We start from the raw sequence: 22347 nt of genomic DNA, 5'->3' as shown, positions 1-22347 counted from the left end.
CTAAAACCAGCTTGAACATCAGGAAGTTCACGGTTCACATATTGCTGAAGCCTGGCTTGGAGAATTTTGAGCATTACTTTACTAGTGTGTGAGATGAGTGCAATTGTGCAGTAGTTTGAGCATTCTTCGGCATTGCCTTTCTTTGGGATTGGAATGAAAACTGACCTTTTCCAGTCCTGTGGCCACTGCTGAGTCTTCCAAATTTGCTGGCATATTGAGTGCAGCACTTTCACAGCATCATCTTTTAGGATTTGAAATAGCTCAACTGGAATTCCATCACCTCCACTAGCTTTGTTCACAGTGATGCTTCCTAAGGCCCACTGGACTTCACATTCCGGGATGTCTGGCTCTAGTTGACTGATCACACCATCATGATTATCTGGGTCGTGAAGATCTTTTTTGTACAGTTCTTCTGTGTATTCTTGCCACCTCTTAATATCTTCGGCTTCTGTTAGGTCCATACCATTTCTGTCCTTTATTGTGCCCATCTTTGCATGAAATGTTCCCTTAATATCTCTGATTTTCTTGAAGAGATCTCTGGTATCTCCCATTCTGTTGTTTTCCTCTATTTCAGTGCTTTGCACTGACCACTGAGGAAGGCTTTCTTATCTCTCCTTGCTAGTTTTTGGAACCCTGCATTCAAACGGGTATATATTTCCTTTTCTCCTTTGCTTTTCACTTCTCTTCTTTTCACAGCTATTTGTAAGGCCTCCTCAGACAACCGTTTTGCTTTTTTGCATTTCTTTTTCTTTGGAATGGTCTTGATCCCTGTCTCCTGTACAGTGTCACAAATTTCTGTCCAGAGTTCATCAGTCACTCTATCAGATTTAGTCCCTTAAATCTATTTCTCACTTCCATTGTATAATTGTAACGGATTTGATTTAGGTCACACCTAAATGGTCGAGTGGTTTTCCCTACTTTCTTTAATTTAGATCTAAATTGGCAATAAGGAGTTCATGATCTGAGCCACAGTCAGCTCCTGGTCTTGCTTTTGGTGCCTGTATAGAGCTTCTCCATCTTTGGCTGCAAAGAATATAATCAATCTGATGTCAGTGTTGATGGTGATTTTGGAGCCCCAGAAAACAGTCTGTCACTGCTTCTACTTTTCCCCTTCTATTTGCTGTGAAGTGATGAGTATGGCTGCCATGATATTAGTTTTTAAATGTTGAGTTTTAAGCCAGCTTTAGTGTACCTTCATCAAAAGGCTCTTTAGTTCCTCTTTGCTTTCTCTATTAGGGTGGTATCATGTGCATATCTGAGGTTGTTGATATTTCTCTCAGCAATCTTGATTCCAGCTTGGGAGTCATCCAGCCTAGGATCTTGTACTCTGAGGCTTCCGTGGTGGCTCAGATGGTAAAGAATCTGCCTCTAATGTAGGAGACCCTGGGTCCAGTCCTTGACTAGGGAAGTTCCTCTCTGGAAGGAAATGGCAACCCACTCCAGTATTCTTGCCAGGAGAATTCTATGGACAGAGGAGCCTTGTGGGCAACAGTCCATGTGGTTGCAAAGAGTCAGACATGGCCGAGTGACTTTCACTTTACTTCACTATGCTATGCTATGCTAAGTCACTTCAGTCGTGTCCGACTCTGTGTGACCCCATAGACAGCAGCCCACCAGGCTCCGCCATCCCTGGGATTCTCCAGGCAAGAACACTGGAGTGGGTTGCCATTTCCTTCTCCGATGCATGAAAGTGAAAAGTGAAAGTGAAGTCACTCAGTCATGTCCAACTCTTAGCGACCCCATGGACTACAGCCTTCCAGGCTCCTCCGTCCATGGGATTTTCCAGGCAAGAGTACTGGAGTGCGTTGCCATTGCCTTCTCCGTTACTTCACTACTCTGCATTTAAGTTAAATAAGCAAGGTGACAATATATAGCCTTGGTGTACTCCTTTCCCAATTTGGAACCAGTCTGTTGTTCCATGACTGATTATAATTGATGTTGCTTCTTGACCTACATACAGGTTTCTCAGGAAGCAGATTAGGTCATCTGGTATTCCCGTCTCTTTCAGAAGTTTCCTTGGTTTGTTATGATCCACACAGATTTTAGTGTACTCAGTGAAGCAGAAATAGATGTTTGTCAGGAATTCTCTTGCTTTTTCTATGATCTAATGAATGTTATCAATTTGATCTCTGGTTCCTCTGCCTTTTCTAAATCTAGCTTGTACATTTGGAAGTTCTTGGTTCGCATACTGTTAAAGCCTAGCTTGAAGGATTTTGAGCATCAACTTGCTAGCATGTGAAATGAGCACAGTTGTGCAGTATTGTGAACATTCTTTGGCATTGCCTTTCCTTGGGGTTGAAATGAAAACTGACCTTTTCCAGTTCTGTGGCTATTGCTGGGTTTTCCAAATTTGCTGGCATATTGAGTGAAGCACTTTCACAGCATCATCTTTTAGGATTTGAAATAGCTCAGCTAATCACCTCCACTAGCTTTGTTTGTAGTAATGCTTCCTAAGGCCCACTTGACTTCACACTCCAAGATGTCTGGCTCTAGGTGAGTGACAACACCATTGTAGCTACCTGGATCTTTAAGACCTTTTTTGTATAATTCTGCGTATTCTTGTCATCTCTTCTTAATCTCTTCTGTTAGATCCTTATCGTTTCTGTCCTTTATTGTGCCCATCTTTGCATGTAATATTCCCTTGTTATCTCTTTCTTGAAGAGATTTCTAGTCTTTCCTATTCTATTGTCCACTCTATTTCTGTTCCATCTTATTCTCATGTCTAGGCTCTCATCTTTAAGGAGTGAGAGGTGATACAAGGGGCAGCTGCCACCAGGACCCCATGTAAGCTTCTCATGGCCAAACTCTTTGGACTGAGAACTGTGTGAGGAAGAGACCATTGAGTTCAGCCCTCTTATTTCATATTTGAGGAAGCAAGGCCTGGAAAGTGTTGGATCACACACAGGTGGTAGCAGAGCTAAAACTAATATCGGCACACTGACGGTTAGTTGTCCAGCCCTCTTCAACTTGCCACATTACCTCCTAAGCGTTCCTTTGAATTTATAGCCAGTTTTATAGTTATTTGTGTATTTGTCTTATGTTTCTCTGACTGTAAATTCTGAGGGGAAGGAGTATATCTTATTTACATTTGTTGCCTTTGAAGTAGTTAACTGGGCTTCTCAGTACCTGTTAAATTGCAGTCAAAACATACTCTTGTACCAGACATGCCATTTTCCTACTCCTCACCGCTTTGAAGGTGTTCACCTCAAGACCTGGCCCCTGTTTGAAGCCTTGGTCAGATTGTGCCCTGTTTCTGACTTCTCAGGGTCTTCAGTCCTCCCAATGATCTTGATAGATAAAATCTCTCATATTGAGGAAACAGGCTCGGAGAGGTTACATGACTTGCCATGGATCACACAGCTGGAAGCGACAAAGCCCCATTACATGTTTGATATCCTGTGCTGGGTGACATCTTGCTTCCTGAGGATCTTGTTTCATGTGTCTTTTGTGGAAAATGAGTTCATTTTGTTTCCTTATCCTGACTGCTAGCTTCTTGAGGAGAGTGGCGAGATCACATATTTCTCCTGTGCCATTTGTAGTTGCCAGCACAGTACTGGGCATGTAGAAATTGCTTATCAAATACTGTTAAATTGAATGCAAATGTAACTTAATTTACCAAAAAGAGCAGCTGTCAGTGGCACTCTAAGACACTTTTTGAGTCATTCCTGAATGTAATCAGCAGGGAACAGAGGGAAGCGGAGGAGGGATGAGCTGTCAGAGAAAGTCAGATGGTAGACACAATTAGCAATGGAGTGGCAGCTGGCCTGCTGTCAGACCGGTGGTGAGGGGTGGAGGGGAAGCTGCATATAAGAACACAGTCCAGGCAACACAAAAAGTTTACTGCGGGGATGAGGGATGGGAGAGGAGTACTCAGAAGCAGCCTAACAGCTGTCCAGGTTAATGAAGATAGAGCACTCAGATACATTGAGAAAACATTGATTAAAGGAATATCCAGACCTTGATGTGGCTTTGGAGGACTGATTTCTAGGGTGAGATTTGAATGGATAGAGAAACATTTGGCTTAGTTTGTGATCATTCTGTTAATTACTGAGGCTGTGAGAAAAGGAACATAAGTAGACGAGGTTGTTGCTGGTGAAACAACTTCCCTCCCCTTTTCTCTACTATGGTGATCAGTAGGGTCTCAGTCCTGAGCCCTGATGGTCAGAAGTGAAGGGAATTCAAATGACTGCACGTGTCCTCGGTGCCCAGAGATGTGTTGTGATGACCAGCCCATGGCTGTTCTGGTACTGCTTCATTTTACTTTCTTTGCATTGCCCTGAAAGTTAGTGAGGTGCTTTAGAAATTCCAGTACTTTGACAGCTAAACTGTATTTCCAATTCTGCCTTTTCCCAAAAGGGTCATAAAAATCCACTGACAGACCACATGCTCCAGATTTTGGTTTGGAAAGTCACACTGCATCTCCTGAGTTAACAATCATTTTGCATCTGAACCAGATGTGAAGCCTCTTGCATTAGAATGCATGCGGTAAATGTCCAGTTTCCTCTGAGAAGCCTGCACATGTTCTTTTGTTAAGTTCTGTCTCCTACAGAGGTCAAGATCAAGAGCTTTCAGAGGAGAAGTAATAGAAGTTGAGTCTGTTCTTTTCTGTGTCAGAAATGTTCAATTTAGAACTATTTTATAAAAGCTAAAGCTATATGTACCTCAACTGCTTAGAGATACTAGTAGTTAAGGGAAATTATTTCAAATAAAAATTGTAATTTCTATGCAGAATAATTTTCTTTATCATGTTCTATCTAAAATGTAAATATGGAAAAGCTTTTCTTGAACATTTGCATATGAACTTTTAAGGTGATACTCATTTCTAGGAAAATTTCAGTATTATTGTTACGACTTTTGGTTTATTTTCAGTGTTTGATAGCTATATAGCAATTGTATTTTTCTGTGATGTACAAATAAATAGGAAAGTTCTAAATTAAAATGATGTCAGTGACAACACCATTATTTTAATGGAAAGGTAATCCTTGGGGTCAAAGCGCTCAACTTACTAATTTTTGCAATCAAATTTGTTGGTATGTGAGGGCTAGTTCAGTTCAGTTGCTCTGTCGTGTCCGACTCTTTGTGACCCCATGGACTGCAGCATGCCAGGCTTCCCTGTCCATTATCAACTCCCAGATCCTACTCAAACTCATGTCTATTGCATTGGTGATGCCATCCAACCATCTCATCCTCTGTCGTCCTCTTCTCCTCCCTCCTTCAATCTTTCCAGCATCAGGGTCTTTTCAACTGAGTTGGTTCTTCACATCAGGTAACCTAAGTATTGGAGCTGAAACTTTAGCTTCAGCATCAGCCCTTCCAATGAATATTCAGGACTAATTCCTTTAGTATTGACTGGTTGGATCTCCTTGCAGTCCAAGGGACTCTGAAGAGTCTTCTCCAACACCACACTTCAAAAGCATCAATTCTTTGGTGGTCAGCTTTCTTTGTACTCCAACTCTCACATCCATACCTGACTACTGGAAAAACCATAACTTTGACTAGACGGACCTTTGTTGACAAAGTAATGTCTCTGCTTTCTAATATGCTGTCTAGGTTGGTCATAGCTTTTCTTCCAAGGAGCAAGAGTCTTTTAATTTCATGACTGCAGTCAGCATCTGCAGTGATTTTGGATCCTGAAAAAATAGAAGTCGTCACTGGTTCCATTGTTTCCCCATATATTTGCTGTGAAGTGATGGGACCGGATGCCATGATCTTAGTATGTTGAGCTTTAAGCCAACTTTGTCACTCTCCTCTTTCACTTTCATCAGGAGGCTCTTCAGTTCTTTTTCACTTTCTGCCATAAGGGTGGTGTCGTCTGCGTATCTGAGGTTATTGATATTTCTCCCAGCAATCTTGATTCCAGCTTGTGCTTCTTCCAGCCCAGCGTTTCTCATGATGTACTCTGCATATAAATTAAATAAGCAGGGCGACAATATACACCCGTGACATACTCCTTTTCCTATTTGGAACCAGTCTGTTGTTCCATGTCCAGTTCTGTTGCTTCTTGACTTCCATATAGATTTCTCAAGAGGCAGGTCAGGTGGAGGATATTCCCATCTCTCAGATTCTTCACCAAATGAGCCACAAGGGAAGCCCATGTGAGGGCTAACTTTATACTTTTAACAAGTGGGTTTATTAAAGCATGATTATAGAATTATGTGAATGATTTCCGTATGTAGCTTATAAAACTTTTTTTTTTTTTTACTACTTTGAAGTCACCTCTTTCTTATATAGATTCGCATCTTGTCCTCATTAAGATGAAGTACAGTATTACATGTTTCTTCAGTTTCCTCCAAACCCTCAAACAAAGTTTCTAAAGTTGTTGCTTGTCAATCTGTTATTCATGCACAACTACTTACATCCTCACGGTGTTCCTTTCATGTGTTTTATGCTCCTCTTGCCTGTAATTTTCTTTCCCCTCTTGGCTTGTTCTCCTGCAGATTCATAGTTTCCTTGCTAACACAGAATCTTTATTTTGCCTTAGTGTACCTATATTGCTGTCTCTTTATTCACTCTTTCTTTTAATAAGGCCCTGTAGATTCTTTCTGAGTGACCATCTTGCTCACTGACTTTGGCCCCTATATTCTTAGTCCCCTCCCTTCAGATGTCTTTCTCATAGGTGCATTCAGAAAATAGAACTTGGAACTTCCCTTGTGGCCCAGTGGTTATGACTCCAAACTTCCAAAGCAGGGTGCATGGGTTCACGGTGGGAACACATGCTACGCAGTATGGCCAAAAAAGAAAATAGGAGCTTGGTTCCCATAGGTGTGCTTACTACCTGGTTGATGACAAAGACAGGTGTAGGTTTGGGGACCAAGTTCTAACCTGAATGCTTGAGTTTTCCATTTGCGCAGGGCAGGAACCTGCTTGGGTAGATTAGGGAGGCTTGGAAATTGCATGGGTTAAGCAGGAGGGAGCAAATAGTTGGAAACATTTCCCTGACTTAGGTAAGAATCTCTCTGGCTTTTGATAAAGTAACTACTACCTGGGTCTTAGATTCCAAGTGTTGTTCCTGATGAGCTAAGTGGTCTTCCCAGTGTATATGGGTAGGTATCCTCCTGATTCCTCGAATTCATAAGCCACCTCTCCGCCTTTTTTGATCTACTCCTTACTTTGTTGGTGTTCAGCTTTGGCGTGATCCTGTCCACCTGTCTGGGACCTCCGTTTGTATTTACCACTTCTGAACTGAAGTTGGTTCTGTGCCACCTTCATATGAGGCTGCCTTCTTGGGTAGGGAACACTAGGGGTTGCTCTGTTGCCATCTTACCTGTGCCCTTTCCTCCTTCCCTGGAACTTCCCGATGGTTCTAAGTGGCAGTCCTTGCATGTGTAGCATTCCTCATGATACAGCCATTAGCTGGAACAAGGGGTCCTGTGGAGAAAATACAATACTAGTAATTCCTTTTGAATTTATGGGAAAAGTCAAGTTAGTGCAGAGGATTTTAGGTTTTTCTCCCATCTGCTCTGTTATTCTCTGCTGTACTTTAGTACAAAGTGGCTTATGATACAGAGCAAAATAATATATTTTCCATTATTTTGCTGTATCACATAGTAAGTTTGCTATATCATTTCATTGTGTTCTTCAAAGCATATTTTGACTTCTGAGGGTTCTGCCCAAGCATAGGTTGTTGAGTCCATCAAGAATAATGTGGCTGTACTTTATAATGCCCTTTAGGAAAAAATCAACAGTATAGCTGGTTATAAGCATCCTTCCAGTAGTTCCATTTTGCAAGTACACTGGTTTTCTGTCCCAAGGAAGATGCTACTGCTTGGTTCATCTCTGGCCAGTTTGGTCTAGATTTTCCCTGGACTATTCAGCCTTAGATCCACAGCTCTCTTTTCCCTTTGAGTGACTCAATGATCATTGTTTCCAAGACACTTTCCTTATTTTCTGAAGCTCCAGTTAGCCCTTTTTGGAATTCTTACCAGGGTCTTTCAATACATTCCAGATTTTCGCTCCCAGATAACAAGAGTCCTAAGGTTGTGGTTAAGTGGGCAAGATTTGAGAGATGGTGTGTTTAGGAAATGTTGAATGAAAAAGCCTCGCAGACCTTGTAATGAGCTGTCAGTCTGAGGTGTTTAGGGAGAAAGAAAGTGTTGGGTACAAAGTTGAAGGCAAGTGAGATGATTCAGAGCCATTTGAGGTTGAGCTTTCCACACTGGTTTTCCACACGTGTGCGGTGGAGCTTTTGTTAGGACCTTGTTGGGTTCACAGGCCTTGGAGGTGGGCTTACCTTCACTTCTTTTACCAGAGCGGTTCTAAATTCACCTGTTTTATATATTAGAGCACCAGGTTAGATTTCATCTGAAGAAACTTGCTAAGGAAAGTTTGCAACCAGCTGGACAAGAGCACTTTTCTGAGGGAGTGAAGGATCTGTGGCAGTGACGTGAGGTAGTTTTTCTGAGCTCCAGTGCCAGAACGTCCTTCTGGCTGTGAAGACGCTGACCTGCTAGGGACAAAAAGTAACCCAAACTTACAACTGCTCTAAGTCAGCCAAGAAGCTCCCCAAACATAAAATCAGCTGCAACATAATGTGTTCATTCCTTATTGCTCAATTGACTATCCTAACAGGAAAAAGCCACTGTGTGCTGAACAGACATGCCTGAGCCTTGCTGTCACTTACAGAGTGTGGCTCACACATGCTTCCTTAACTACTCTCACAAGAGTGGACATGTGAATTCACTCCAGATTTTTAAAAATAAAAGAAAATAAAGAAAGACTAGTATGCATTACGACCTTTTCAATTAATGACACATTTATGAGAATACCTAATACTGTATATAGTATTTGGAATAATATTTGGAATTCTCTCATAAATGTATCATCAATTGAGAGGGTTGTCATGTGCACTAGTTTAGCAAATAACTTTGCCAGGCAGTGTCAGTGAGAAGTTTGGAGATCTCTGAGTGTGGATTATAACTCATTTGACTATAGATTTTTATTCCAGTTTAAAAAATAATAATAAAGAGGAAAAAAGGCATTTGAATAAAAGTTTATAGACTCTTAAGGCACCTCCATGGATCCCAGAAGACTTGAGATCCCACAGATTTGAGGCCTCTCATAAGGACTGCAGTGCCCTGTTCTTTATGATGTGTTATTTTTATCTCCTTTAAGACGTTGTCTTGTGCTTAATTTTCTAAAATAAGATACATTATTTCCTTGGAACCTAACAGGTGAAGTCGGAAAACATAAACAAGGATATATCAGATTGAAAAATGCAGCTAACTAGCTTGAACTAGCACATATCTAGTTCTGCATGCAACAAACAGGGAATACAGGTTATTTTCATACTTAACACCCCCCCCCATTTGATATTAAGCAGACCACATTTACTGATCCAAAGGTAATAAAATTAGAAAACAACAACAATAATCACAAAAAAAGACAACAGTGATCTGACAGGCTGATTTAGAAATAGGCTGGATGACTGCAAGTTCATCTGTCCTCTTTTGCATAAGTAAACTTAAGGCACACCCTAGTCTATACACAGCTGTTGATAGAAATGCAAACAGTCCCTTGCTAAGACTGCCTACTGAATAGGTGGAACTGGGCAAGACTTCTTGAGAATCAATAAGAAGTATATCCCACTGGACCTGGGCCATAGGTGAGTTTCTTTTTTTTTTCCTTTCTGGTTTAGCTGTTAATATGATACATAGGGAGCAGCTAAACATGTGTTATAAATATATTAACAGAGAGAGTGGACCTGACAAAGGCTAGAAAGACCTATAGCCGGCTGTTTAGAGCTTATCAGCACCAAACGAGAGAGGCTAAGAATCCTAGTACTGTTGTCTGGTGCTGCTAAAACGTCAGAAAATAGTTTGATTTTTTTCCTGAGCCTATTTTACTGTTTTTAAAAGAACTAAGTTAACATATGGTGGAATATTTACAGACAATAGTGTTTTAAACTCATGATCAACTTGTCTCTGTATGCTGCCTTTTCGTCAATATATGATAAAACCCAAGCTGGCACCATGGAGAAGCACTTGGGTTTCAGAAATGGCCCTGTTCCCAGACTTAGCTGGAGGAAAACTCCTTTCCTTATTGGAAAAGCAGAAGTCCTTAAAGACAGAGTAGTGCATGAGCTTGGGAAGGAGGGTCCAATACCTTAAAATTGACCTAGCCGCTCACCGTTATAAGGAGAGCACTGGTATTCATTGACTGGCATTGTTGGTGTAAGGTCAGTTTTTGCTCGCACAAGCTGAAGTTTAGGATGAGTACCTGGAGATGAGGGACAGGAAAGCCAGAAAAGGAGAGAGGGCAGAGGGGTCATGACTCGGAGTAATGAATAGAAGTGGGACTGTTAGAACTCAACAGGAGGGAATCATAGGGTGGATAGGAGACTGTGGAAAAGAAAACCAGCTGTGAAGAGATGATGTGCTTTCATAAGCCAGCCTGCATCTGAGAAGCATATCCCTGGGGCAGAGAACAGCTCTGCTCTGATGTGGTCAGCTCAGGCAAGGCTATGGGGTCGGCAGAATGAGGGAGAAGTAAAGACATACCCAGTGTATCCTGGTGGCCTTTGTGAGAATCTGTATGCCAGACCAGGGCTTCGCCTCAATAGGGTGTGTGTAATAGGGGCCGTCACCATTCACACTTCCTGAGAGTATGCACTTACATACAGTGCGTGCACACTCAGTTGTGTCCGACTCTTTGTGACCCCATGGACTGTAGCCCACCAGACTCTTCTATTCTTGGAATTTTCCAGGCAAGAATACTGGAGTGGATTGCCATTTCCTCCTCCAGGGGATCTTCCTGACCCAGGGAATCCGCATCTCCTGCCTTGGCAGGTGATTCTTTACCACTGAGCCACTGGGGCACAGTGCATCTCATCACAGAAAAGATGAGGTACAGTCTGTGCCCTTTGATAAAGAAGTCAGGGAAATGTTACAGTACACTGTAAAAAAATCACACTTAACAAAACAACAGTGACAATGATGTCCTAGTATGCAAATGAAGGAGTCTAGAAAGGCAGGACGGTGGTGTACTCTGGACACAGTTTCTCTACATGAATAAATATAGAGTTTTTGTCCTAGTTTTTTAAAAAGGCAATGATGAAGGAACCCTCTCTTCCCCAGCTACTGCCAACTCAGGGATATTTACCCCGTTGTTTTTATTGTTTGGACAGTCATCTTCAACAGGTCTGGATTCTTTTAATTCACAATTTTTTTCATCCTAAAATTTTCTTGTTGTGAAAGAAGCATTGTTGCTCCATCACAAAGTGAGGTGATTCTCTTCTTGATTGGGTGTATTTCCTCCGAGAAATCAGCATCTTCCCTGTGTTACCTCACATGAAAAGCTTTGAGGCAGGTGAGATGCACATGGACAGCCAGGTTGTGTTGGCCAAAGGCCTTCCAGCCCTCCCACATTCCAGTAGGACCAGACTTGGCAGAATCCTCAACTCTGTTTCTCAGTCATAAATGGAAAGGTATTCTGTGTTTTGCAACCTTGGAAATGCATTCTTCAGTTTCAGGTCCTCTGAGTGCTTCTTCGTTTGTAATCCTTCCAGTCCTGGCTGTGGTAGCAGCGTGCTCACTCTTCATATTTCCATCTTTGACTCTTGGCCCTGGGAGCTTGGCATCACTCTGGCATAGCCAACGACTCTTCACTTCTACTTCTTCAAAACTTAATAGCAGGATTTCCTCTATGAATCAGTTAGTCTTGCAGATATATTGCCTTCCAGGTAGCTTAGGTCTTTTCATACTGTTCATGGGGTTCTTAAGGCAAGAATACTGAAGTGGTTTGCCATTCCCTTCTCCAGTCCTGAATACTCACTGGAAGGACTGATGCTTAAGCTGAAACTCCAATACTTTGGCCACCTGATGTGAAGAACTGACTCATTTGAAAAGACCCTGATGCTGAGAAAGATTGAAGGAAGGAGGAAAAGGGGAGTACAGAGGATAAGATGGTTGGATGGCATCACCGACTCAACAGACATGAGTTTGAGTAAACTCTGGGAGTTGGTGATGGACAGGGAAGCCTGGAGTGCTGCAGTCCATGGGGTTGCAGAGTCAGACACGACTGAGCAACTGAACTGAACCAAGCTTAGGTCACTCCTCCTTTTCCATTTTCAGAAAATATTTTTACTCCATTCTTTGGGAGCTTTATTAGGTTCAGTGTCCCTCTTAAGATATCATGGAAAAAACACCAGTCTTAATATCATAATATCAGTTTTCAAACCTTAATCTGTTGTAGTCATTAGAAGAGCTACGATATATCGATTTCCATCATGGATTTTGTTACTCACTTTACACAGGTGGGTGGTGGTGTCCCACTGTTTGAATTTAGGAGACCTTGACTCTGGCACCTATGTTTCATTGTCTTCGAGGGAGTAGACTTCACAGGTATTGCACTTCTTTGTAATTCTTGGAGTCTTCCTTGCTTCATGGTGTCTTTAAGAAGCATATTTAGCCACGGGTGAGACTTTCCATTGACAGGACATGTAATTGTGACCATTATGGGGATACTTTCATATTATTTGAGATATTACTCAGCAAACCAAACAGCCACTCCTGTTACCATGGTATTGCCTATATTTTACAAGTGACAGATTCTGTAGTACACCTTTATTCCTGTTACCCTGTGTCTATAAAACAAGATGTACTTGTCACAAACTGTGAGTAATACAACCCCCAGTGTTTACTTTTCATAAATTTCAGTAAACATTCATATTCTGATCCTAAAAGAGGTGTGGACAACAAATAATGTATTTGGAATAAATGAATCAATGATCTCTATAGCTTAAAAAAACAAAAAAGCCAGTATCTCATTTGAGTTGTTGACAGTGGTCTTCCAGAAGAACATATTCTACTTCCATTAAACATTCTGGTGCCTGTTCTTTATGTAGTTGCTTGAATTATTGCTCTACTGGTTTATGTTGGTTACTTACAGACGTGATGGTAACATCTCAGAAATAGTAGGTCAACTCTTGGGTTGGAATTGTTTATTTTTTCTTTATTCTGGACCTTCTCTTTAATACTCATAAAGAATTGCAAATGTCTGAAGGATGCTTTTACAAATGATATATTTGGATGTCCTGGCAATATTTGGGAATGTATATTTAATTCAACAGTTTTTGTAGATAATTCTTTCTTTTCTTTGAATAATTTGGTACTTTAGATATCATCTAAATGGCATTTAGATATCATCATCTGCTAGAAGTTAGTCTTTTCACTTTGTTTAAATAGGGAAAATGGAATATTCCTATGTAACAGGCACATGTATAAGTATTAAGATATGTAAATTTAGATTCTGTCAGTTTTTAGTCACATGCCTCTCTTTTCGCTATTAATGGTGGATGTATGATATTACTACAAAACACTATATTGAGAAGAATCCATTTACAAATCATAGGTTATAGGTGAATATGTAGTGCACTTATAATCTAATATTCTGAAATTGGATAAAGCCAAACTCATCTTTCAATAAGGAGACAAGGAAGAAAGAGATTCCTGTTCCTGTCTATTTTTCAAAGCCCATTACATTTCTACTTAACTTCTCTCTACCTAAGATCTTCTTGAAAAGAATAATTATGTGTTTACACCAAGACTTGGTTGTAACACATGGGATCTTTGATCTTTGTTATAGCACATGAAATCTTTTTTTTTCTTTTCATGTTTTTAATATTTACTTTTATTTATTTGGCTGCACTGTGTCTTGCCACATGTGGGATCTAGTTCCCTGACCAGGAATTGAACCTTGGCTCCCTGCATTGGGAGCTCAGAATCTTAGCCACCAGATCATCAGGGAAGCCCCTACCTAAGATCTTTGCACAAACAAAATAAGCTCTTTGTTTATAATTTCATCTATTTCACTGTCAACCTATTCAGGAGGGCAGAAACGTATCCATTCAAACTAGACCAGAAATTGAGAAGAGGAAGGTCATGTGCACAGAGAGCAGAGAATGTCTCCTACTGTAGAAATGGGGAGCCCCACTCTTGGACAGTACACATCTTGCTTTCCCAGTGAAAGTAAATGTGTTTCACTTCAGGGTGTAGCAATTGCAGTGACCTAAGACAGTGGAAACAGTGTCAGACTTTATTTTTTGGGGCTCCAAAATCACTGAAGATGGTGATTGCAGCCATGAAATTAAAAGAAAAAGCCATGAAATTACTCCTTGGAAGGAAAGTTATGACCAACCTAGATGGCATATTCAAAAGCAGAGACATTACTTTGCCAACAAAGGTCCGTCCAGTCAAGGCTATGGTTTTCCCGGTGGTCGTGTACTGATGTGAGAGTTGGACTGTGAAGAAAGCTGAGTGCTGAAGAATTGATGCTTTTGAAGTGTGGTGATGGAGAAGACTCTTGAGAGTCCCTTGGACTGCAAGGAGATCCAACCAGTCCATTCTAAAGGAGATCAGTCCTGAGTGTTCGTTGGAAGGACTGATGCTGAAGCTGAAACTCCAGTACTTTGGCCACCTCATGCGAAGAGCTGACTCATTGGAAAAGACCCTGATGATGGAAGGGACTGGGGGCAGGAGGAGAAGGGGATGACAGAGGATGACATGGCTGGATGGCATCACCAACTCGATGGACATGAGTTTGGGTGAACTCCGGGAGTTGGTGATGGACAGGGAGGCCTGGCGTGCTGTGATTCATGGGGTCGCAAAGAGTCGGACACGACTGAGCGACTGAACTGAACTGAAGACAGTGGTAGCCAGAGCTCATTTGGTAAACACAAGTTACCCCTACTCAGATCTTGGTATATTATAAAATGCTTTGGTGATGAACACTCTAGCTCTGACAGTGCTGAAATAACCCAGTTAAAACTCACTGTTAGATCAGAATGCCAAAGTAACTTTTGTGATAAAGACCTTGTACATGACTGCACCTAAATTGAATTTTTCAATTTTTTCAGAAGGTTCAGGCACTGGTTGTAAAATTACATGCTTTGCCTAATAAGAATGTGATGAGGCTTTAGTATATGTATTGATATACATATTGATATGTATATGCTTTAGTAATAGTATTGATAAAGAGAAATTTCAGTTATTGAACACAATGCAAACCAAGCAGTGTGCTAAAATTTTCTGTGGTTTATGTCACTTCATCCTTAAAGTAACCCAGTGAGGTTTGTAATGTTATTTCTACTTTGTAGTTTAAGAATGGAGGCTTAGTGTGAAGAACTTGGACCAAGTCACACCAACAAGTGTTCAGAATTTGAACCCAAACCTACTTACCACCATATTAAGAAAACATCCCTTTCTTATACAGACTTGAAGTTTTCCTTAAGGATGATGACAAAAAGTCATGACTGTCTACTACCATTTGTGGCATATGGTAGTGGTTTCGGTAATAGTATCTCTCCCTGCTTTGTTACTCTCTGTACTAAATATGGTTGATAGAGGGAAAATCGGCTTTCAAGAATTGGCTGGATTATCTGGGATAACTTTAGAATGACTCTGCCTTGTGATAGGGGATCCTAAGGCCGGAATCTATGACTGAATTTAATAGGAAGCTTCATGGAGAGTTTGGACTATGTTGTATGTGTGTGTGAGGGAGAGAGAGACACACAGAGACACAGATTCAAACACACAGAGAGATCTTTCCCCTTTGTTTTAGCCAAACCATTTTCTTCTATCTTATTTCCTGAAGAGCAATTAAAATATATTTTATTTTTCAAATAAGGAAGAAGATCATTGACTTTCTCTTACCAGCCACTTATCACCACATGATACTTGTTGAAGAAGTGGGTGTTCCTTGCTTTCTATTGTTACTCTGATGAGAGTGAGGGTGGAGAGTACTTTGAAAAAATATTTGTGTAAGGAGGAGAGAAAGAAGTGAGCTGGATAAGAAAGTCTTTGCCTATCCGAAATTGAGGGCATTCTTGACTTTTATTAATAGAAGACATTTCCTTGAGGTTTAGATGCTACGTCCTCCAGGAGGCATTGTGTTTAAAGAAGTGACCTTATATTCAAACGCTCTCCATAGATTCTTATTTTATGTCTTATTTTTACTTTAGGGATTCAGTCCTTTTTTTAGATTTCTAGGGAGGAAGATGGCCTGGGTATTGACCCTTCAGAACTAGACTGCTAGGTAATGATGCTAATAGCAGTTATTGTGTGCCAAGCACTATTCCAAAGTTTATATGTATACATTAACTCAATCCGCCCAACAGATGTTTGAGATAGATTTACTATTGTGCTTCATCAAATCTAAATGTGTTGATGCTGTATCTTGATTTTGCTAGAAGATGCTATTGAAAGGTTTTCACACAACTGTATTTCTAGTGCCATTTTATTTACAAACAATTGCAAGTTGTCATAGGTTGTAAAACTGTGAAATATAAGATATACCCTACTTATAAAAAAGTTAAAATAACAAAGCATATACTAATAGTATTCATAAAATAGGATATCATTCCCATTTTTAAAATGGAGACCCTGAGGCAAAAGACATTAAGTTTTCTAAAGTGACATGACTGAACTCATATGTGTTGTGATTCTAGAGTCCATGCTCTTAACCTCCACTTCTTCCTGTCTCTCAACAATACGTTGGAATTGAGCCCATGCTAACATGTGATAGACTGCCCAAGACCCACTTACTCATCCTTTCACTGTGGCATTCATGATAGAATGGCACCAAGATTTTTCCAAGGGAGGAAGTATGTATGATGTGTATCTTTAGGGCTGTAATGAGGGTTTTGCCCTAATGCATGCAAAGTGCTTGACATGTGGGCATCTGACATGTTTTTAGTAAGAGCAATGCAATTGGGAGGCCTTAATGAACTGGCTTCCCAAAGATCAGTAGGTTGGAGTACTTGCTGGACATTGTGTGCACAACCTGCTGTTTGGGTGCCTCAAATTCTGCATTGTGTATTTTATTCTGTTCCCCTTTGTGCGCTAAAATACCAACATAAAAAGAGGTGGGAATACTAGACCACCTGACCTGCCTCTTGAGAAACCTGTATGCAGGTCAGGAAGCAACAGTTAGAACTGGACATGGAACAACAGACTGGTTCCAAATAGGAAAAGGAGCACATCAAGGCTGTATATTGTCACCCTGCTTATTTAACTTATATGCAGAGTACATCATGAGAAATGCTGGTCTGGAAGAAGCACAAGCTGGAATCAAGATTGCCAGGAGAAATATCAATAACCTCAGATATGGTGATGATACCACCCTTATGGCAGAAAGTGAAGAAGAACTAAAGAGCCCCTTGATGAAAGTGAAAGAGAGTGAAAAAGCTGGCTTAAAGCTCAACATTCAGAAAACGAAGATCATGGCATCCAGTCCCATCACTTCATGGCAAATAGATGGGGAAACAGTGGAAACAGTGTCAGACTTTATTTTTTTGGGCTCCAAAATCACTGCAGATGGTGATTGCAGCCATGAAATGAAAAGAAAAAGCCATGAAATTACTCCTTGGAAGGAAAGTTATGACCAACCTAGATAGCATATTAAAAAGCAGAGACATTACTTTGTCAACAAAGGTCTGTCTAGTCAAGGCTATGGTTTTTCCAGTGGTCATGAATGGATGTGAGAGTTGAACTATAAAGAAAGCTGAGTGCCAAAGAATTGATGCTTTTGAAGTGTGGTGATGGAGAAGACTCTTGAGAGTCCCTTGGACTGTAAGGAGATCCAACCAGTCCATCCTAAAGGAGATCAGTCCTGGGTGTTCATTGGAAGGACTGATGTTGAACCTGAAACTCCAATACTTTGGCCACCTGATACGAAGAGCTGACTCATTGGAAAAGACCCCAATGCTGGGAAAGATTGAGGGCAGGAGGAGAAGGGGATGACAGAGGATGAGATGGTTGGATGGCATCACTGGCTCAATGGACATGGGTTTGGGTGAACTCCAGGAGTTGGTGATGGACAGGGAGGCCTGGCGTGCTGCGGTTCATGGGGTCGCAAGGAGTCGGACACGACTGAGCGACTAAACTGATACTGAAAAATAATTCATTATTTCCATAATTGAAGAGTATAATACTTTTTTTTCTCCTGAAGAATAGGCTCCAGAGACACCACTCAGGACTTGAGTAACAAAAGTAATTTTTCGTACAAAGATGATTCTATGTGAAGACCTACCAGAATCTCAGATAAGAAACCTGTCACCATCAGTATCCTGCCAAAACCCTGAAAAATCTCTATTAACAATTTGAAGACCTGCCTGTTCCCTGAAACCTTGTATTTCTTTGCAGCTTCCTTACTGTTTAGAATTCTGGTCTCTGTTAACCCAAACCAGCCTGGTCATTGTGTCCAATTTAGGACAAACTGTAAATAGCCTCCCAATTTGCTGAATGTTCCGCCCAACTGAAATTTATATTTCATTGTTGGATCACAGATCAATGGTTTGCTGCCAGATCCTTGAGATAAGTCAGGAGGTGAGTTCTCAACCCAAGAGGCTGGTGTCACTCATCATGCCTTTTCCTACTGTTTATCATTTTCTCCTTGGACAGTGTCCTTTCTCCCAACCAGTATGCTGTACTCCAACGTGGACAAACTGTTTAGTTGTCGAAAGATACTATACTGTGGTGGAGATACATTTTTGAGTACAGGTTGTCTACAATTGAGGTGATTATAAATAAAAATTTAAGTTTATTGATTTGACATAAGTTTAAAACACCAAACCATTGCTTTTGGTGCTTCTGATTATCATTTTACTTTTTTAGTCTTAAACTGAACATCTGATCAGTCAACTTGGACTTTTTTTTTATGTTTATTTTTTGGCTGCACTGGGTCTTAGTTACAACACGTGGGATCTTCAGTCTTCGTTGTGGCATGCAAACTCTTAGTTGTGGCCTGTGGGATCTAGTTCCCTGAAAGTGAAAGTGAAAGTTGCGCAGTTGTGTCTGACTCTTTACGACTCCGTGGACTATACAGTCCATGGAATTCTCCAGGCCAGAATAACTGGAATGGGTAGCCTTTCCCTTCTCCAGGGGATCTTCCCAACCGGGGGATCAAACCCAGGTTTTCCACATTGCAGGCAGATTCTTTACCGGCTGAGCCACAAGGAAAGCCCCGTGTTCCTTGACTAGGGATCATATCCAGGACCCCTGCGTAGGGAACACTGAGTCTTTGCCTATGAACCACCAGGGAAGTCTCAACTTGGACTGTTTTGAACCAGTTTTTACCTTAAACTAGTTACAAGTGGTTTGATAAACTTAGAGCAACTGTGGCCCAGTTAGAGATAGATTTAATTGGTCAGTGCTAACTTGGTTCAGTGAAATTTATTCTGAACCAATCAAACCTCATGTGAGTCAGTCAGAACCTGCTTGTCCATGTGAGAGCTTATTTGAGCTAGCTAAAACCAGCCTGAAGCCTATTTGAGCTCTTGAAACCAGACCTAAATGGTTAGACACATGTGGTTTTAGCCAAAGTGGCTTTAGATCAATCAGAAATGGTTTTGTAAGTAGAACGTCTTTGAACTTAACTCTTTCATTCTCAACCAGAATGAACCATTGAGGTTCTTTTGAACAAGTGTGTATTGGTTAGAATGGATTGAAGTGTTTTATGTAATTTAAACCTGATTTTAGGCTAGTTCCAACTCTTGAAAATGACATATCTACTTAAAATTAATTGAAAATGGTTAGATTTAGCCAAAAAAGAGGGTCTTCTTTTCTGACTTAGTGCACTACTCCGAGCCAGTCAGTAATCTTTTGTGTCAGAAATGCATGTTTCAAGCTTCCCAGAGGCTATTTCAAAATTGTTTTAGGTCTTCAGAGCCCCGTCGGATCTGTCCAGAGTGGGGAGAGGAGCTTGAGCCAGCATTTACTGAGTATCCAGCATCTCCCAAGCATTGTGCTGGGCACTCCACAAAGAGTGTCTCGTTCAATCCTTAGAACAATGGGGTGAAGTAGTGTACATTATCTTCTTTTTCATACAATGGAAACCTGAAAATCCAAGGTTGAAAAACATCAGAGTAGACAGTAGGTGGGAGACGTGGAATCAGTCTAGCTCTGCTTGACTTCAGAAGTCACGTGTTTCCTGTTAGGCTACCTTGTATACCAAACCTGGCCGCTTAAAAAATATATATATTTATTCATTTATTTGGCTTTGTCAGGTCTTAATCATGGTAAAATAGGATCTTTCATTGCAGCACACAGATTCTCTAGTTGTGGCACGTGGGCTCAGTAGCTCCATGGCATGTGGGATTTTAGTTTCCTGTCCAGGAATTGGATCCACATCCCCAGCATTGCAAGGTAGATTCTTAACCACTGAACTACCAGGGAAGTCCCCCATACCTGGTTGCTTCTAAATCCAACATACATTTGTAAAAATTTGAGGAATGGCCACAAAGCTTGGGGTAGAATAGACATTAGACTTGAAATTAGGAGACATTTGTTCTAGACTGTGCAAATGAGTTAAACTCTCTGGGTTCTGTTTTATTCTTTAGCAAACAACCCAGGAAATGGAAAGTCTGAACGTTTATTTTCAGGTAAACAAGGCAGATAATTATCTAAAGGTATAGTCTAAAAAATATAAACTATGATTAACACCAACAGTGGTGTGTGTACCGTCAGTTGTGGTATTTCATTTGTTAACACTTCTTTTATGATGGTTTGGTTTTGAACAGACTGTTATGTATTGCTGTTACCATGAATAGAAAACAAAACCCGTGAAGACCATTTATAGACTTAGATGTGTAATTCTTCTCCCATGATAACTAAACACTTTAAATTTTGGGGCCCTAAAGATACGTTCATCTGTCTTTGAATTGTTTAGAGAGTTCTAGAAGAGTGTGCCATTGATGACAACATTTTCTCCTGTACCTAAATGATACAAAAACATATTTATAGAAATGACCAACTTTTTTTCAAAATAAAGAGGAAACAAGGTAGCCACAGAAACTTCTTACATCACTCTGCTTGCAGAATTTGGAGTTGCTTTCTGCTTTCTCATTTATTTGGAGGGGAACCGCCCCCCCATAATGGTTCGATGTTATCTGGACCTACTTTTCAATTCTTATCTCTTATTTATGAATAACTTGGAGCCAGTCAGATGCTGTGATGAGACATGCTAGTCTTTATTTGCACCCAAGTGGTCATCTTCTGGAGAAGCGTTCTGCTGCACACCATCAATACTGGCAAGCTGCACCTGTGAGTACAGACGCTGTAAATGGAAAACCATCATCTGCGCTGTGTCACTCTTTACAGTGTGCAAACAGAGTGCTGGATGTTTGTAGAGGCTTTGCCCTTAGTGACTGACCAGCCATATCTGAATGTGAGGTCGTAGCTCTGCACTAAGGCTGCAGCCGCTCTTGGGAATCAGAATTCAGGATTTTTGAGCATAAGGTGAGTCACCAAATTGAGGATGGGCTAGGGGAGGCAACCTTGAAAAGTCAGTGAATGTCCTTGGCTGAGCTTTTATTAATTTTATGTATCTATAGGAATAATCCAATAGGAAGCATTGAGAATTGTGGTAAAGTTTCTGGATAGGAGCTGACAGAATGAAAAGGGGCCAATGAGAGGGAAATCAGCAGCATTTTTTTCCCTTTGTTTTGGCTACACTGAGTCTGTATTGCAGTGCATGGGCTCTTCATTGCCACATGTGGGCTTTCTCTAGTTGTGGCATGCAGGGGCTTCTCTAGTTGCAGCACATGGGCTTAGTTGCCTGGCAACATGTGGGATTTTAGCTCCCCCATCAGGGATCAAACCTGTATCCCCTGCATTGGAAGGTGATTCTTAACCACGGGGGAGGTCCCCCAAACCAGCAGAGTTTAATGCAGGACTTATAATTTGTATGTGGATAGGTAAATGTGTATGTTGAATGGGCAGATAGCATTAGCATTGTCAGTGATAACAGGATGATTGGTTTTCTGATTTTCAAGAGGGTTTATTGGTATTAGAAATGGGAGGATAAAAAGAAGTAAGCTTTCCCTGAAGATAGACTGTTTCCAGTCAGATTAATACTTTGAATAGTTTGAATCTATTTAAAGGATTAAAAATAAATTTTGAAAAGTGCTGATTGCAAAAGATAAAAGGTAACCATGGTTAGGTCTTGCTATACAAACAAGAATATTTATTCTCAAAGGTAGACTTGTTTTGGCCAGTGCTGAAGAGCTGAATTGGTAGCATTTCCTATAGACTATCAAGGCAAGTGTAGGTAAATGAGCCCTTCATGGTGGAACTCAGTTCTCAAGTAAGCAGTGATATTCCAGAAAAATCTGATTTAATATGTAGTAGGAGAAGGCAATGGCAACCCACTCCAGTACTCTTGCCTAGAAGATCCTATGGGCGGAGGAACCTGGTAGGCTGCAGTCCATGGGGTCGCTAGAGTCGGACACGACTGAGCGACTTCACTTTCACTTTTCACTTTTATGCATTGGAGAAGGAAATGGCAAGCCACTCCAGTGTTCTTGCCTGGAGAATCCCAGGGACGGGGGAGCCTGGTGGGCTGGCCGTCTAGTGG

At 40.9% G+C, this 22347-nt stretch overlaps 1 protein-coding gene across 6 annotated transcripts in view; it reads left to right on the top strand.

Moving 5' to 3' along the window:
- RAB27A (RAB27A, member RAS oncogene family) overlaps positions 1–22347 on the top strand; it is an 81045-nt gene that overhangs the window by 30963 nt on the left and 27735 nt on the right. Inside the window, exon 1 of one of the 6 annotated variants that reach the window (XM_010836767.1) lies at positions 21093–21230. The exons of the other annotated variants lie outside the window; for them this stretch is intronic. The gene's annotated coding sequence lies outside the window, so the exon portion shown is untranslated. Of the gene's footprint in view, positions 1–21092; positions 21231–22347 lie in introns of those variants that run through there. 6 annotated transcript variants of the gene reach the window in all.

This window comes from Bison bison, unplaced genomic scaffold (assembly GCF_000754665.1).
Source record: "Bison bison bison isolate TAMUID 2011002044 unplaced genomic scaffold, Bison_UMD1.0 scf7180017864066, whole genome shotgun sequence".
NCBI classification, from domain to species: domain Eukaryota; kingdom Metazoa; phylum Chordata; class Mammalia; order Artiodactyla; family Bovidae; genus Bison; species Bison bison.
This window is presented reverse-complemented; position numbering and strand designations above follow the sequence as displayed.